The sequence below is a fragment of the Sus scrofa genome, chromosome 6 (assembly GCF_000003025.6).
Source record: "Sus scrofa isolate TJ Tabasco breed Duroc chromosome 6, Sscrofa11.1, whole genome shotgun sequence".
Lineage (NCBI taxonomy): Eukaryota > Metazoa > Chordata > Mammalia > Artiodactyla > Suidae > Sus > Sus scrofa.
The window spans coordinates 14,291,981-14,308,778 of record NC_010448.4 but is presented as its reverse complement, the minus strand read 5'-3'; the positions used below and the strand labels follow the sequence as shown (position 1 = coordinate 14,308,778).

Sequence of the window (16,798 nt, the reverse complement as noted above, 5' to 3'; positions counted from 1 at the left end):
GAACAGTGCCAGCCTGGGGGATGGGACGATACAGGCAAAATGAAACTCTTCTTGCTACCCTTTTTATATGGTTATTTTGATTGATCGATTGCTGCATTGTGTTGCTGAAGCTTTGTAAGCAGCTTCCTGAGCTTTCCCAGAGCTGTTTTCATTCAGGGATAAGTGTCTAATAGCTAAAGTCTCTTACTCCACCACCTTGATGATGTCATTCTCTGGTTTACACCTTTAAAAAATGTCACACTTGTTTTATAGCTTTCATGGTTTCTCACAAGATGCTGTTATAATTGCAATGTTTGTTTCTCCATGTCTTTCCCCCCCTTTTCTGCCTTTAAGATTTTTTCTTTGTGTTTTCAGAGGTCGAATATGATATGTCTGTCTCTGGCTTGGGTATTTTATCTTGGTTAGTGGTTTAGATCTATGGCTTTATGTATGCCATTAATTTTGGAAATTCTTAGCCATTATCCTTTCAAATATTTATTCTATTCCATTCTCTTTTTTTGTTTGTTTGTTTTTTGCTTTTTAGGGCTACACCTGAGGCATATGGAGGTTCCCAGGCTAAGGGTTGAATCAGAGCTACAGTTGTTGGCTTACACCACAGCCACAGCAATGCCAGATCTTAGCCATGTCTGCAACCTACACCACAGCAACACTGGATCCTTAACCCATTGAGCGAGGCCAGGGATTGAACCCACAACCTCATGGTTCCTAGTCATTTTTTTTTTTTGCTATTTCTTGGGCTGCTCCCGCGGCATATGGAGGTTCCCAGGCTAGGGGTCGAATCAGAGTTGTAGCCACCAGCCTACGCCAGAGCCACAACAACGAGGGATCCGAGCCGTGTCTGCAACCTACACCACAGCTCACGGCAACGCCGGATCGTTAACCCACTGAGCAAGGGCAGGGACCGAACCCGCAACCTCATGGTTCCTAGTCGGATTCGTTAACCACTGCGCCATGACGGGAACTCCATGGTTCCTAGTCAGATTCATTTCTGCTGCACCAAGGTGGGAACTCCACCATTCTCTTTTTTTTCCTTTTGGAATTCTAATTGCACATCTATAAGATCATTTGATGTTGTCCTACAGTTCCCGGATCCTGTCTTCTGTTTGTATAGTTTTCAAGTTCACTGATTTTTCCCTCAGCTCTGTTAAGTCTGCTGCTGAGCCTGTCAATAACAGTCCTGACCTCTAGTACTGTTTGTTGTTGTTTTACCATCTCCATTTGTTTTTTTACAGATTCCATCTCTTCTGAAATTACTCATTCGGCAGTGCTTGTTCCTAACTTTTCCACTGGAGCCTTTGACATACTTTTCATCGTTATTTTAATTCCCTGTTAGCTCCAATATCTGTGTCATATATGAATCTGGTTCTGTTGATTATTTTATCTCTTGGTATTGTGGGTTCTTTCCCTTGCTTATTTTCGTTTACCACATTTTTTTTTATAGGGAGATAGAGAAGAGGATCTGGGCAGGCTCCATGGCCCTCCTGCAGCAGCTGCTCTTCCCCTCTCCTAAGCCTGTGCGACGAGGGACGCTTTCTCAGGACTCTTGCCATCATTTTTTGTGAGTACGCATTGGAATCTGTAGAGCTAGAAGCCTGTGACTGATGTGCACTCCCCTGTATCTGCAGCCTTTAGAGCTCAGCAGCCAGTGCTCACCCTCTACAAGTTTTTGAACAATTCCAGGTGAACTCTTCAAGTGCTCCAAGTAAACAGTGCTTGCATTCCATGTCTTCCTGGGGACATTTGTTTCTCAGATTTGGGGCTCAGTACTCAACTTTAGCTTTTTGATGGTTTCAGGAAAAGTCATTTACTTGCAGTTTGTTCAACCTCTTTTTTTTTCAACCATAACGTCTTTGTCAGCTCTCCATACCTAAGTAGAACCTATAGACCCAATCTTTTTTACCCTCTATTATCTCTACTACTGGATGACTCTTTTGGTGGTATTCAAAAGGATATGGGGAGAAAAGGTGTAAATTAAAGACACATCACCAAAATCCATTGTGTAGACTTTGTTTACATCCTGTTTCAATTCAAAAGGATTATTTATTTATTTATTTTTGCTTTTATTTTTATGCTGCATCCATGGCATATGGGAGTTCCCAGGCTAGGGGTCAAATCAGAGCTACAGTTGCCAGCCTACACCACAGCCACAGCAATACCAGATCCAAGCCACATCTGTGACCTACACCACAGCTCACGGCAACGCCAGATCCCCAACCCACTGAGGGAATCCAGGGAACAAACCCGTAACCTCATGGGTACTAGCCAGATTCATTTCCGCTGTGCCACAACCAGAACTCTGCAAGAGGATTTTTTAAAAAATACAATCAGAGACATTTGAACATGGGCTTAGATATTAGAAGATATTAAAGAATTATTCTTATTTGGTTAAATATTACAACATTACAGCTATATTTTAAAAATCTTATTTGTCAGAGATAAATTCTGATGAATTTTTAGGCAAAGTGGTATTAAGTGGGAATTTATTTTAAAATAATCAAAAACAGAAATAAAGGTGAGAGGAGAGAGACATGTGATAGATAAAAACAAGAATGACAAAATACAGATAATTACTGAACTCACTGATCGCCCCATGAGGGTTCATTATTTTATCTCATCTTTATCATATTTTTTTGCCAATTTCCATAACAAAAACTTTTGAAAAGAGAGCTAAGGATATAATCAGGAATCTATTTCTTAAAAATGAAAGGTATTTATCCTAAGATTTAAAGTGGGTAAAGGTGAATTTTTCCTGTGGCAGATCAGAGGTCAGGCAGTCCTGCTGAAAATTTCCTTTGAAAACCTCCTCTGCTTCAGCAAACCAGATAATTGGTGATATGACAAGCACGGGGAGAAAAAAGAGGCAAAATGCTATGGTTTCAGTGCACTTGAGTCCTGCAGACCTACACTGGACCAGGAGGAGGAAATGAACCTTGCAGACGTCTGATTAATCCTGGCTCAATTTAGTGTCTATTTTGTGTATACTTACCTTAGAAGGGATATGTTCTGCTTTTCTTCCCTTTTATTGAGGTTCTCACTGTCCCTCCCTTCTCCCCATTTTTCATAGTATGGAGAGACTTGGGAAGTGGGTAGCAAGGCTGTAAATTCCGTGGGGGAAAGGACCGTTCACTGTTTTGAACAGCGAATGGTACATCTAGTACTCTTACTGGCATATGAAAGACACTAAATAAATATTGGATGAAGAAATGAAAGGCTAAATTTGATTTGCTGCTTCCCACATAGAAGGGACCTAATAAATATTGTATTTGTTGAATTGAATGGTGACAGAAATGACAAGAGAATTTTAGAGTTTTACGTCCACTTCATCTGGACCTCTTCAAGTGTTGGAAAGACGTTCAGATGAACAGAATTAGCCAATGTGGTGTCTGTGAACAGGCAAGGGAAGCCAAACGCAGTGCAGTTTTGTTTAAAGCAAAAAGAACAACACATGGTTACGTATAAGCCACCTTTCTTTCAAATATATTTGTGGAAACGAGGACACAAATTTGAGGACAGTAATTCTTTCCTCCTTTTTAAAAGCTTTGCTATAGTTCTGCCAGGAAATCAGGAGACTAGTATCCTGTCCACCAAAAGTAGGAATGGCAGGTACCCTTAAATAAACAGGTGTAGTGAATTATGGCGCTGCTTGTTTTGATGAATATGCAAGAGTGACAAGTTAATCATAAACCTCCAGCTCATACAGGGAAGGTGGCCAAGGAGATGCTGCGGTTTAATTTACATCTTTGGAAGGCATGGAAGATTTAATAATCGCCCTGCCTCATACATCAAACTAATACCCCTGAGGTAGAAAAGCAAAACATTTTTAACTCTTAACCTGAGAAGCAATAAAATCTTGTCTCAGGTCACAAATAGATTGAGTTTCTGGTGGTCTCAATGGACCCCCCCCACACACACACCCAGCATGTGTGATATATTCAAATTCCAGAGCCACTCAGCACCCCTGAGAACCTTGGCGGCAAAACCAGGGAAGCTGGGAATGCCATGGGAATGGCTGATCCAATCAGAAGGTCTAGACCCAGGGCAGGGACGGATTTTACCTTACATCTACCCAATAATTTATTTTACCTTCTATATCAACTACAAATAGATTATGGACTACAATTGTATGTGGATTTGAAATTGAGTTCTACATGTTTGCTTCTAGTTTTTGCTTCAGCTTTGTCCTCCTTATGTTAATACTTGTTCTTAAAGGATCAAAAACTGTTTTGAAGTTTTTACTCAGTATAGGATTTTAACCTGGCCAGAGAAACTGGGATACAGAAAGGGGAAATAATCCTTCATGGCACGTTGAGCCACTTGTGAAACCTAAGCTGTTTTCAGACTTCCAGCTCTTCATTTCTTAAGGAGCTAAGCTAGGAGGTGTGATGAATTTACTAATTCAGAAAATTATCTCCTTACTGTTACTAACAAAGTAGATATCATCTTCCATGTTTAAAGTACTGGCCACGGTGGTCTCAGAGAAAGAGGCAGGTAGGATTATGTGCATTTGCAGCATGTACAAGTGTATTCACTGTTCCACTTTGCTCTGAAATAATTTTATAAAGGAATTAGCTTATAAAATATGATTTCTGTCTGTCTTCTTCCTAATGCTGCTTATAACTTCACTTGAATCATTGTGATGTTTAAGGCATTGTTATAGGAAATAAAACATAAACGTATCTAATTCCCCTCATCCCCTCTCCCTTCAGCCCTTGTGACTCTAAATCACAGCTATAAACTAGGACTGCATTTTGTCCTGTCTTCCAAGGGCACCCTGACTGCCTGAGCCTGACTATTAAGTAAGTTTCATGACCTTGCTGAATCTCAAGCTTCTTATCTGAGAAATGGAGTAAATAATACACACTCATAGGGTTGTGTGAAGATTAAATGCTTGAAAACCATTAGCATTGTGTCTGACATGTATTACTAGTTCAGTGAATGGGACGTTGGTGGATTATTGTTTTTGCTGTTCCATGAAGAAAGGGCACATTCTCACCTCTTTGAGGACTTCGAAGTCTAGTGGAGAAAATAAACAGCTAAACAGATAATTTAAAGTCAGTGTGAGGCAGTGTTACTTGGGCTCTGTTTGTCTCAAGCCACAAGAATATTCCATGGATGATTTCAGTCCTTGTTTTGTAGCATGAATTTAGGGGGGAAGGAAGGCAAAACTAAAGGTTTCCTGAAGCTATAGCTGACATGGAATGTTGGTTGGGTCCTGGAAGACTGCATATTTTTATCTTGATGACCTTATGTTTTTCCTAAGAAAAAAATTTCCTGCTCTTAAGATACTATGTTAACTTCTTGGACTTAGGGTATATGTCATGTAACAATTTCGGGCCTCGGGAGGCTCGGACTACATACATCCTATGGTAAAGGGGAGTCAATAGCGGAGGTCTGTAAAGGAAACTTGGAAGTCTTCCCGTTCTCTCCTCCTCTTGCTACCAACTTTCACACCTTCTCTCCCACACAGGGAAAGAGTGCTATCTAATTGGAAGTATAGCAGGATTCTAGTTGGGCCACATTCGCTGGTGACAAGAGTCCCTATGTATGAAAAACTTTGCCCTCTGAGTGGGTATCATTCATGTGTCTCTCTCATCATTATGACTTGTGATACCCAAATGCCCAAATAATATGTCTACAGCCCGGACCATTCTCCTTAACTCTAGGACCCTGTGTTCAACCACCCACTTGACATCTCTGTTAGGGGGTGTAATAGACAAAACAGCCCCCGAGCAGCAGCCCCCCAGGCCTGTTTCTTTCGGTCTTCATCATGTCAGCTGATGGGACCACCCTTTAAGGTGCTCAGACCAAAACCTTAAGGATTATCCTTGACTCCTTCCTCTTTTTTGTACCTACATCTAAGCCTTCAGCAAATTCTAATGGATCTACTTTTAAAGATGGACATTGTGTGATCACTTGTTACCTCCTTCCCTGCTTAACCACCTCATCTCCCAGCAAGATTATTACAATAGCTTCTTGACTGGCTTCTGTGTCTATGTTAGCTCCCCTCCATTCCGTGCTCAACACAGCACCCAGAGCTATGCCATTTAAACATAAGTTGGATAAGTTCATTCCTCTTTCTAAAAATCAGATGATTTCTCATACATGCAGAATAAATGCCCAGGCCTAGGTGCTCTGTCCCCTCTGACCTTCACTTTACTTCTTTGACCTTCGCTCCTCTCTTCACCTTGTTCATTCCATCCCCGCCACAGTAGCCTCCTTACTATTTCACAAATACCAAAGCCCGTTTGTACCTCTGGATCATCACACCAGCTGTTTCCTCTGCTTGGAATTTCTTCTCCCAGCAAACCACATGGCTTGCTTTTTTAATCTCCTTCAAATCTCACCCCAAAACACTTTAAGTTTGTGTCTCCCTCTGCATTGCTCATTCCTGCCTTGTTTTTTCTTGTATGTTATAGTTTACATATCTATTTTGTTATGGTCCGTTTGCCCCCATTTGAAAGTAAGCTCCGTAAAGGCAGGAGTATATTCCTGTTTTGTTCACAATTGTACCCTTACTACCAAGAACAGTGTTTGGCCCTTAGTAGGTACTCCAGAAAATTTGTTGAATGAATGTGTGAATTCCTTCTAGCAAGATGAATGGTTTTAGGTCAGCCTTCCTTGTGTAAGAAGAATGAAGGTCAAGTTCCCGTCGTGGCGCAGTGGTTAACGAATCTGACTAGGAACCATGAGGTTGTGGGTTCTATCCCTGCCCTTGCTCAGCGGGTTGATGATCCGGCGTTGCCGTGAGCTGTGGTGTAGGTCGCAGATGTGGCTCGGATCCTGAGTTGCTGTGGCTCTGGCATAGGCTGGCAGCTACAGCTCCGATTCGACCCCTAGCCTGGGAACCTCCATATGCCACGGGAGCGGCACAAGAAATGGCAAAAATAAATAAATAAATAAATAAATAAAGGAAGAATGAAGGTCAAACTTGAATGTTGGGAGACGGGACTGAATAATACAGTATTGGCCAGCTCTAGCTGTAGGATGAGATAAAGCTTCAGGATGAGATGCTTCTAGAAACTGACTGGCTTACCACTTCTAAATGTTCCTATTAGAGAAATAAAGCAAACAAGTAGGCTCACCTATCTGTTTCTCAGTGCCAGGGATGAGAAAAGTTATAATAAATTTAGTCATTGTGCTATTGTAACAAAATAAGAAATACATATTTGATCTTCCTCCTTGTTCCAGGCACAGAGCTCCAAAACTCCTTGGAATTTCCTAAGAGGGGTGAGAAGAGCATCTTTTGCCATTCATAATAAGTACCTTTCTTTCAACCAAGCTTGGGTTTACGCTAATGAGGTGACTCTTGGAGGGTGAAGTCTGGTAGCCTGAGAAACTGAGTGATCGATTAAAGGATTGGAAGTCTCAGCCCTGACCTTCAGGGAGGAAAGAGGGGCTGGAGACTGAGTTCAGTCGCCATTGTCCAATGACTTAGTCATCCATGCCCACATAATGAAGCCTCCATAAAAACATAACCAAAGAGGTTCAGAGAGCTTCTGGGTTGGTGCACACCCCAACTCCCTGGGGGAGGACCCTGTCAGATCTTGCCCTGTGTGCCTCTTCTGGCTGTTTGTCTGTATCCTTTATTATATCTTTTATAATAAACCAGTTAATTAAGTATTTCCCTGAGTTCTATGAATGGTTATAGCAAATGGTCAAAGGAGTGGTTTCTGATTCAAGGGAGTTAATAAAAGGATTAGCATACAACCACCTTCTCCCGTGAACCTAAGAAACAAGTGCTTGTAATACCCACACAGCGTGGCTTTGGAGATCCTCTTTTTTGCTTGCCATTCCTCTTGGAGGAAGTACAGAACTAGCTGGTCAGATATCTGACAGAGAAAAAAATAACAAGCTTCAACAGGCGGGTTTTAAAATAAGGTGCCCTAAATTTTTTTCTTTCATTTTTTTTTATTACTCAAATGAATTTATCACATCTGTAGTTGTATAATGATCATAACAATCTGATTTCATAGGATTTCCATCCCACAGCCCAGGCACATTCCCCTATCCCCCAAACTGTCTCCTCCAGAGACTATAAGTTTTTCAATGTCTGTGAGTCAGCATCTGTTCTGCAAAGAAGTTCAGTCTGTCCTTTTTTCAGATTCCACATGTCAGTGAAAGCATTTGATGTTGGTGTCTCATTGTATGGCTGACTTCACTTAGCATGATAGTTTCTAGGTCCATCCATGTTGCTAAAAATGCCAGTATTTCGTTCTTTTTAATGGGTGAGTAATATTCCATTGTGAATATGTACCACATATTCTTGATCCACTTCTCTGTCGATGGACATTTAGGTTGTTTCCATGTCTTGGCTATTGTAAATAGTGCTGCAATGAACATTGGAGTACATGTGTCTTTGCAAGTCGTGGTTTTCTCAGGACAGATGCCCAGGAGTGGGATTGCTGGATCAAATGGTAGTTCTCTGTTTAGTTTTCTGAGGAATCTCCATACTGTTTAACACAGTGGTTGCGCCAATTTACAATCCCACCAACAGTGTACTAGTGTTCCTTTTTCTCCACACCCTCTCCAGCACTTACTGTTTGTAGACTTTTGGATGATGGCCATTCTGGCTGGTGTAAGGTGGTACCTCAGAGTGGTTTTGATTTGCATTTTTCTAATGATGAGTGATGTTGAACATCTTTCCTTGTGTTTCTTGGCCATCTGTATGTCTTCTTTGGAGAGCTGTCTGTTTAGATCTTCTGCCCATTTTTTTGATAGGCTTGTTTGTTTTCTTGGTATGGAGCTGCAGAAGTTGTTTATAAATTTTGGAGATTAATCCCTTGTCAGTCGATTCACTTGCAAAGATTTTCTCCCATTCTGTGGGTTGTCTTTTTGGTTAAGTAGGCTTTTTTTTTTTTTTTTTTTTTTTGTCTTTTTGCCATTTCTCAGGCCACTCCTGTGGCATATGGAGGTTCCCAGGCTAGGGGTCAAATCAGTGCCATAGCCACCAGCCTACGCCAGAGCCACAGCAATGCGGGATCCGAGCCTTGTCTGCAACCTACACCACAGCTCACGGCAACACTGGATCCTTAACCCACTGAGCAAGGGCAGGGATCGAACCTGCAACCTCATGGTTCCTAGTTGGATTTATTAACCACTGTGCCACCACGGGAACTCCTTGTTAAGTAGGCTTTGAAGGGAAGGACTTCTGTGAGTTTTTCAAGGTCCAAAAATTGATTCCAGGTTTGGGGCAGGAAGTGTAAATGATGAACCTTGAACAACTTGTACAGAAAGAAAGGACACTATTGACTATTGGAATTGTGACAAAAGGACACAGAGAAAATTTGAGAATCAGAAAGAGTAATCACTGTAATTGATTAAAGTACATAAAATATAAAGATATCTTAGTTCATAATATTACTTTAAAAATTGCTATCACTGGAAATTACTATGGCACCAATTCATTATTCTGAAAATTAATAAAGGTACAGAATCAAGCAATTATTCTGTCTTTCCTACATAAACTATGTTCAGGGAAAAATAGCCAATGAGGAAAATTCTTTTTTTATTGTATCACTTTTTCTAATTTTGAAGCAATCTTTGAGTTGCCAAACATGTCAAGTATAGTATAACAAACTACTTCCCCCCACTAGCCATTTAAAAATAAATTGTCCTGACGTTCCCCCACCCCTGAATACTGAAATACTTTTGTGTTTGCTGTAAATAAGGATATTCTCTTATACAACCACAATACAAACCATCAAAATTAGAAAAGGAACACTGATGCCCATTTTTCCTAATAACATCCTTTATAGCAAAAGGGTCCTGTTCAGAATCATGCTACTAACCGAACTCGGGCCTACACGCATGTGTGCATGCAGGAAGGCCAATCTGCTGACACCAGGTTGTGGTGAAAGCAAATGCAGCATTTGTGGTAGGGCCCCAAGCAATACGCCCAGGGCAGCTAGTGCTCAAAACACCCCAGACTCCCCAGTGGGTTTTAGGAAAGCATTTTTAACGGCAAGGTGAGGGAGGGGAGTTGCAAGGTATGCCATGAGTTTGTGCACAATTCTCTGAAGGGTTGATGGTGAGGTAACAGGGCAGTGTCACAGGGGTTAACCCCATCACGCCTTAGGTAAATAGGTCTGGGAGCTATAAGCTCAAGGGCGTCAATAGTTAATGTCTGGAAGATGTTTCTTGGGGTTCTTAGCCTCTGTGAAACAATTCAGGAAATGTGCCTCAGATACTGTTACTAGGTGCTTCTGAGAGAAGCTACAGCAGAGGCGATGGGAGAGGGGTCCGTCCGGCAAGACCCTGTCAGATCTGCTAGGTTACAGTGTGTTGCGTTAATTGTCATGTTGCTTTCATCTCCATTCTGGAGCAGTTCCTCAATCTGACTTTCGTCATCTTGACATTTTTGAAGATTACAGGTCAGTTATTGTGTAGATTGTCTTTCAAGTGGATTTGTTTCCTTGTGATTAGAGTCATGTCATGCATTTTGGTAAGAACGGAAGCTGTGTTCGTCCTGTTGCCCCTTTTGGCCAAGGGGCTTATGATTTTGATTTGTCCATTACCCGTGATATTCACTTTGATCATTTGATTAAGGGGGGGCTGCTCTCAGGTCTTTCACTGTGAAGTTCCTCCTTTCTTTTGGATTTTATGAGGTGATATTTTGAAAATATTTAAATTTTCTTCATCAGACATTTATTTTATTTATATCATCGAGCTCCTGGATTCTTACTTTATTCAATAGGTTATAACCTGTTACTGTCATTATTTATTTTGATGCTCAGCTTTCTCAGATTAGAAATGAAGGAGCCGGAGTTCCTGCCGTGGCTCAGTGGTTAACGAATCCGACTAGGAACCATGAGGTTGTAGGTTCGATCCCTGGCCTTGCTCAGTGGGTTAAGGATCCAGCGTTGCCGTGAGCTGTGGTGTAGGTTGCAGACTCAGCTTGGATCCTGAGTTGCTGTGGCTGTGGTGTAGGCCGGCAGCTGTAGCTCTGATTAGACCCCTAGCCTGGGAACCTCCATATGCCGTGGGTATGGTCCTAAAAAGCAAAAAAAACCAACCAACCAACCAAACAAACAAACAAAAACAAAAACAAAAAACAAACAAAAAAAAAAGAAATGAAGGAGCCCCATAAATCTGGCCTTTGTGTCTCTGACATGTCCCATTATTCTTTGAGTACTTGTTCACTTTGTGGCCCAGTGATGTCCCAAGCACATCTTAAACTTTCCTTGCTCTTACCCTTGGATCGGACATTCTCCTGGTCCTTTTAGAGGAGAATGGTGTTTAGAACAGGTGTTATTGCTCTTTGGTATTGCCGCCCTCAGCCTCTCTCACCTCCCTGGTAGATAGAGCCAGGGAATGTGTGTGTGCGATGCAACGTGTGGACCTTTCGGGTACTGAACAAATTGTAAAAAGACATTTGAAATTTATAGGACCTGGGAATTAGGTGATATTAAGGACTTGTTAATTTTGTTATGTGTGATAAAGGTATTGTGATTATATTAAAAATAATCCTTATCTGTGAGAGGCACCTGACATACTTACAGATGAATTTTGCTTTCAAAGAGCTTAACTGAGATAATCATAGATGTATAAAGGACTACCTAAATAAATTACTATTCCATACACACATACATATGTACTTATACACACATATGTATTCACTATGTATACATGCATACATGCATATATACATCCATCTATACATACATTATGATTTGACATTAAACTTGAGCTTGGTCTATAAGTATCTGGAATCTCAGCCCTCTATAGCCAATGTCTAGAGGTCTGCAGTCTAAAAGCCCCTTGCTAAAGTAAACTTAAATTCCAAGCCGCATTTTATAAGACCCGGAAAGGTTTTAACCACGTCTGGAGAAAAAAGAGTCATCTCTTGACCTTCAATTTGGTGCAAGGTATCCATCTTATCCCAGAGATAGAACTGATAATTTGAGACTTCATAATGTATTCTTGGCTGTGGCTCAGCTTTTTGTAACACTAAACCATTATTGAGGACCAAGCGCAAAACCAGCGTTCGTCATCCTTTCTGCGAATCACCACCGGTATGACAGGAGGGGTCAGTACAGACACGAAGACTTCCTTCCCTCCCTGGGTAGGGGAGCTGGCCTCTGGCCCTACAGCTGTTCCCTGCTCAACCAGTCATAGTTCCTGGGTGCTCTTTGACATCCTGAGCAGCTGCAACAGCCAGGAATTTAGTGCAAAATAATTCATCAGTTAATCTCTTTGTTATTGGACATTTCTGATGCCTGTACCTTGGTTCATACTGTAAATGAGGTGGGACATGGCATGACTCTTGACTGTTACAGGCATCTGCTAACGTATAGGTGTCCTGCCTACCCTACCCCTGGCCTATGGGGACCTCCTGAGCCCACAGAAGAAGAGTGACCACGTTAGGAGGTAGTGAGACAGATAGCCTGTGGGTTGTACACACCTCCCTCAACACTGGCGGTGACTTCACCCTCTCTTTTCCACCCCGGGAGGCATATCAGAGTATCCGTGAGTGAGAGGGCTCACTTTAGGGCCTCTTTAACTGTAATGAAAAGTATGTTATTTGAAAACATCAATACTTGAACCATTGGGGACACACAGGTGACACAATATCATGGTTCCGAGCTATTCTTCCTTGGAATATTTTTAATAAATAAAAGAAATGTCAAACAGTGTCTGCACACTTCAGCAGAATTGTCCAGGGGCCTGATTTTTGCCAAAGCTGAAAAATCCCCCTGGAAATCTTCCGCTTTGCACTTAATTACCACCTCCTTTGGCTCTTTCTCTTTTACTGCTTTTCTCTCCTCCCCCTGTGATTTTCCCTTCTTGTTGCCAAACATACTTTCTCTTCCATACACCATCTGTCTCCAGAATATATTTGCATTTCCTTTTTCCTTCCCAAAGCGACCTAACCCTGGGGCCTATGTTTTCCCCCATACACCCACAATAGACCACTTCTGCTAGGTTGACCCATGTGTTGGTGGGAAGGAAAGCCATGGCTCGCCAAATTGAAATAAACCAGGAACCCAGCAGAGACGTTCTTCTGGACCTGGATATATGCATCCACTCTCCAGGACCTCAGGCTTTAGGGATTGGTTTGTGATATGCCTTTTCACTTTTTTTTTTTTTTTTTTTGGTTATAAAACGTCCAAGAATTCCAAAGTGTCAAAAGGAAAAAGTAAAAGTAATTCTCTCTAGTACCCATCACATTTCTCAGAGGGGCATGAACTCCTCAGCCACACGCAGTGATCCTAGTGACTGCTACCAGCCCCTCTAGTCTTTTCTTAGGCACATATCCAGGTGTGTACATGGCAAGGTGAAACAAATTGGGTTATACCATACATAGTGTCTGCAACTTGCTTGCTATTATTTTATATAAATACCATGGGCATCTTTTCATGTCAGCGTACATTTTTTTTTCTCATTACATTTAACAACTGATATTCGACTGTATGAATGTACCATGATTTATTTACCCAAGCCACAACTGATCTATAATATTTCCAATATATTATTATTACCAGGGCATAACACATTTACTTTTATGCTTGTGCAGCTGTATCTGTAAGGTAATTGGAATTGCGGCAACAAAGGGAATATGAATTTTGAATGATGGTAAGAGTAAAAGGTATGTTTAAAAGGGTCGTGCATTTTAAACATTGATAGGCACCGTCTTAAACTTTGTATGCAATCACTAATAGAAGGACAGCATTTTCTACTCTCAGTTACGAGAGATGATGAGATAAATGATAATTTGTAGAGCGTAAAGCGTTTTATGGGAGTTCCCACTGTTATTCAGTGGGTTAAGGACCTGACATCTCTGTGAGGATTCAGGTTTGACCCCTGGCCTCGCTCAGTGGGTTAAGGATCTGGTGTTGCTGCAAGCAGAGGCATAGATTGCAGATGCAGCTTGGGTCTGGTGTTGCTGTAGCTGTGGTGTAAGCCCCAGATGCAGCTCTGATTTGACTCCTAGCCTGGAAACTACCATATGCTGCAGGTGAGGCCATAAAAAGAAAAAAATAAAAGCATTTTACAAAGTGTTTTTTTCCCTTTCGCATTAGGTTTTTATTTTTTATTTATTTTTATTTTTTTTGTCTCTTCAAGGGGCTGCTCCCGTGGCATATGGAGGTTCCCAGGCTAGGGGTCTAATTGGAGCTGTAGCCTCTGCCCTGGGCCACAGCCACAGCAATACCAGATCCAAGCCACATCTGTGACCTACACCACAGCTCACGGCAATGCTGGATCCTTAACCCACTGAGCAAGGCCAGGAATTGAACCCACAACCTCATGGTTCCTAGTCAGATTCGTTAACCACTGAGCCACGATGGGAGCTCCGGTTTTTATTTTTTAATTTTTTCCCCATTTTTAATTACTCAGTGAATTTCATTACATTTATAGTTACAAAGTATTTTTATTCAACTTATTCAATACTCAAAGATATTCTATAGGGAGATAATGTTATCTCCAATTTACTGGTGAAGAAATAAGGGGCTCGTCAAAATTAAGTGATTTGCCTAAGATAGTACACTTGGGAGGCCGATCTCAGCCCGAGCCTGTCTGTCACCACCACGCTTCTGCCGTGGGCGCCTGACTGAACACCAGTGCAGGGGCAGAGGGAGTGCGCAAGGAATACTGGTCAGCCGGCCCATGTAGGACAACCAGGGACATATAGGCATTTCGTTCCCTGCTATCACTTCCTTGCTGATGCCATTTAGTCACCGCTTTAAGCACCATCTATATGCCAGTGACTCCTAAACCTTTTTTTTTTTTTTTTTTTTTCTGGTTGCACCTGTGGCATGTGGAAGTTCCTGGGCCAGGGATTGAGCCTGAGCCACAGCAGTGACAATGCCAGATCCTTAACCCACTAGGCCACCAGGGATCACTGTGACTCCAAAACGTTATATTTCCAGTCTAAAACTTTCTCCTTAATATATCTTATATGGCACTCTTGATCTTTCCTCATAAATTTGCTCTACCCCAGCCATTTCAGTTTCATTCTTTTAGTTCTTCAGGCCCAAATTATTTATTTTTTATTTTTATTGAAGTATAGTTGATTTACAATGTTGTGTTAGGTTCTGGTGTTTAGAAAAGTAAGTCAGTTTGCAAATATATATTTATATATAGCCCTCTCATATTCTTTTCTATTCTACTTTACTACAAGATATTGAATATATTTCCTGTGCTATACGGTAGGACCTTGCCATTTAACTATTTTATATATAGTAATTTGTATCTACTAATCCTAGATTCATAATTTATCCCTTTCCCCTTTGGTAAGTTTGGTAAGTTTGTTTTCTATGCCTGTGAGTTTCTTTCTGTTTTGTCAGTAAGTTCATTTATATTGTATTTTACGGATTCTACATAAAAGTGATATCATATGTGATAAGTGGTATTTGTTTTTATCTATCTTACTTCGTTTGGTATGGCAATCTCTGGGCCCATCCATCCATCTTACTGCAAATATTCAGGCCCAGATTCTTGATTCCTCCCACTCTCTCATACCCCTCATTCACAGGGAGTGTGACCAAGGCCAGATTGCCTGTTCCTGCCAGGTTTGTTGTTAAAATCCAGGCATACCTTCTTTTAAAACACACATAGATTATACTGCTTTGTTCTAATCCCATTAGCTTGAAATGGAGTTCTGATTTGAGTCTTGGAATTTGTACTCTAGTTTGGGAGTGACTTTCTAAACTGAGTGAATATTTGGAAATCAGATGAATTTCTAATCAGTTTCTTTTTCTTTTTTATTACTCAAGGAATTTATTACATTTGTAGTTGTACAACGATCATCACAATCCAGTTTTATAGGATTTCCATCCCACAACCCAAGCACATCCCCGCACCCTCTAAACAGTTTCTTAATAAATTATTTTTCCTGGTTTCTGAGACTATAAAAATTGAAAGTCTAAGTTAAACTTATTGAAAATATAATTCATCTTAGCCGAGGAGATCATTGGGCCCAGATTTTTAGAAACGCTCAAGTCCTTCCTGGGTCAGTTCTTCCATATTGCATGCATACATATTGGGCATGAGGGGAGCCCTGGCAGGGAGCCTCTTGCTCTGCTGCTTATTCTCTCCCTGGCAAAAGTACAGCATCAGAACAAAAGTCTTCCAATGGAAAGGCAGCTGATTTGGGGGGTTTCAACAGGAGCTGAGGCAAAGCTGTGGGTCTTTCTAAAAGCATGAAGAAATGTTGTGAGCCACACGGGAAGTCCTCAATGCATGAAGAAATGGAAGCTCTTAGTAAACCATGGTGAAAAACATAAATTATTGATCAGCAGGGGGATTTAGTTTGTCAGAAAACATTGATTTTAATTTTTGCATATCCTTTTGTTATTTGTGTTTCTATGTATATGTTTTTGTGTGGGAAGAAGTCATATTTAGAAAACAAAAGCTGAACCATATATGTGCTATGATAATTACAATTCATTTGTCAACTGGGACCTCCCTGGCCCTGGGAAATTTAGGTAAACTTCATTTAAATCCTCCGTTTTCCAGCCTGGCTAGAGTTTCCCTGGGACAGAGGGTGTTCCTGTAATGGGAACTTTCCGATGGTAACACTGGAAAAGTCCTACACAAATCATAACAAGTTGGTTACCCTGAGCTTGACTGAATTCAGCACCCTTGCTTAATTTTTTCTGCCTCTTGTTATGACTCCTTTATTCAGGCCTTCTCAGTTCTACTCCAGGAGGCCCTGCATACAAACCTCAGTTCCTTCATGGATTTCCACAAAAGATTCATTTGGTACTATGCCTTTAATGAAGTAAGCAGCTTTCCTGGTGACTTAAGAGGTCACACATACCACTGAATGGCCTTTAACTATGCCACTGGCTTTTAATAT

General features: G+C 41.2%; 1 protein-coding gene across 1 annotated transcript in view; it reads left to right on the top strand.

The window, feature by feature from the left end:
• The window catches only part of HYDIN (HYDIN, axonemal central pair apparatus protein), a 412,515-nt gene continuing 396,705 nt past the window's right edge, over positions 989-16,798 (top strand). The window contains 1 exon segment of the mRNA XM_021093814.1: positions 989-1,558. The gene's annotated coding sequence lies outside the window, so the exon portion shown is untranslated.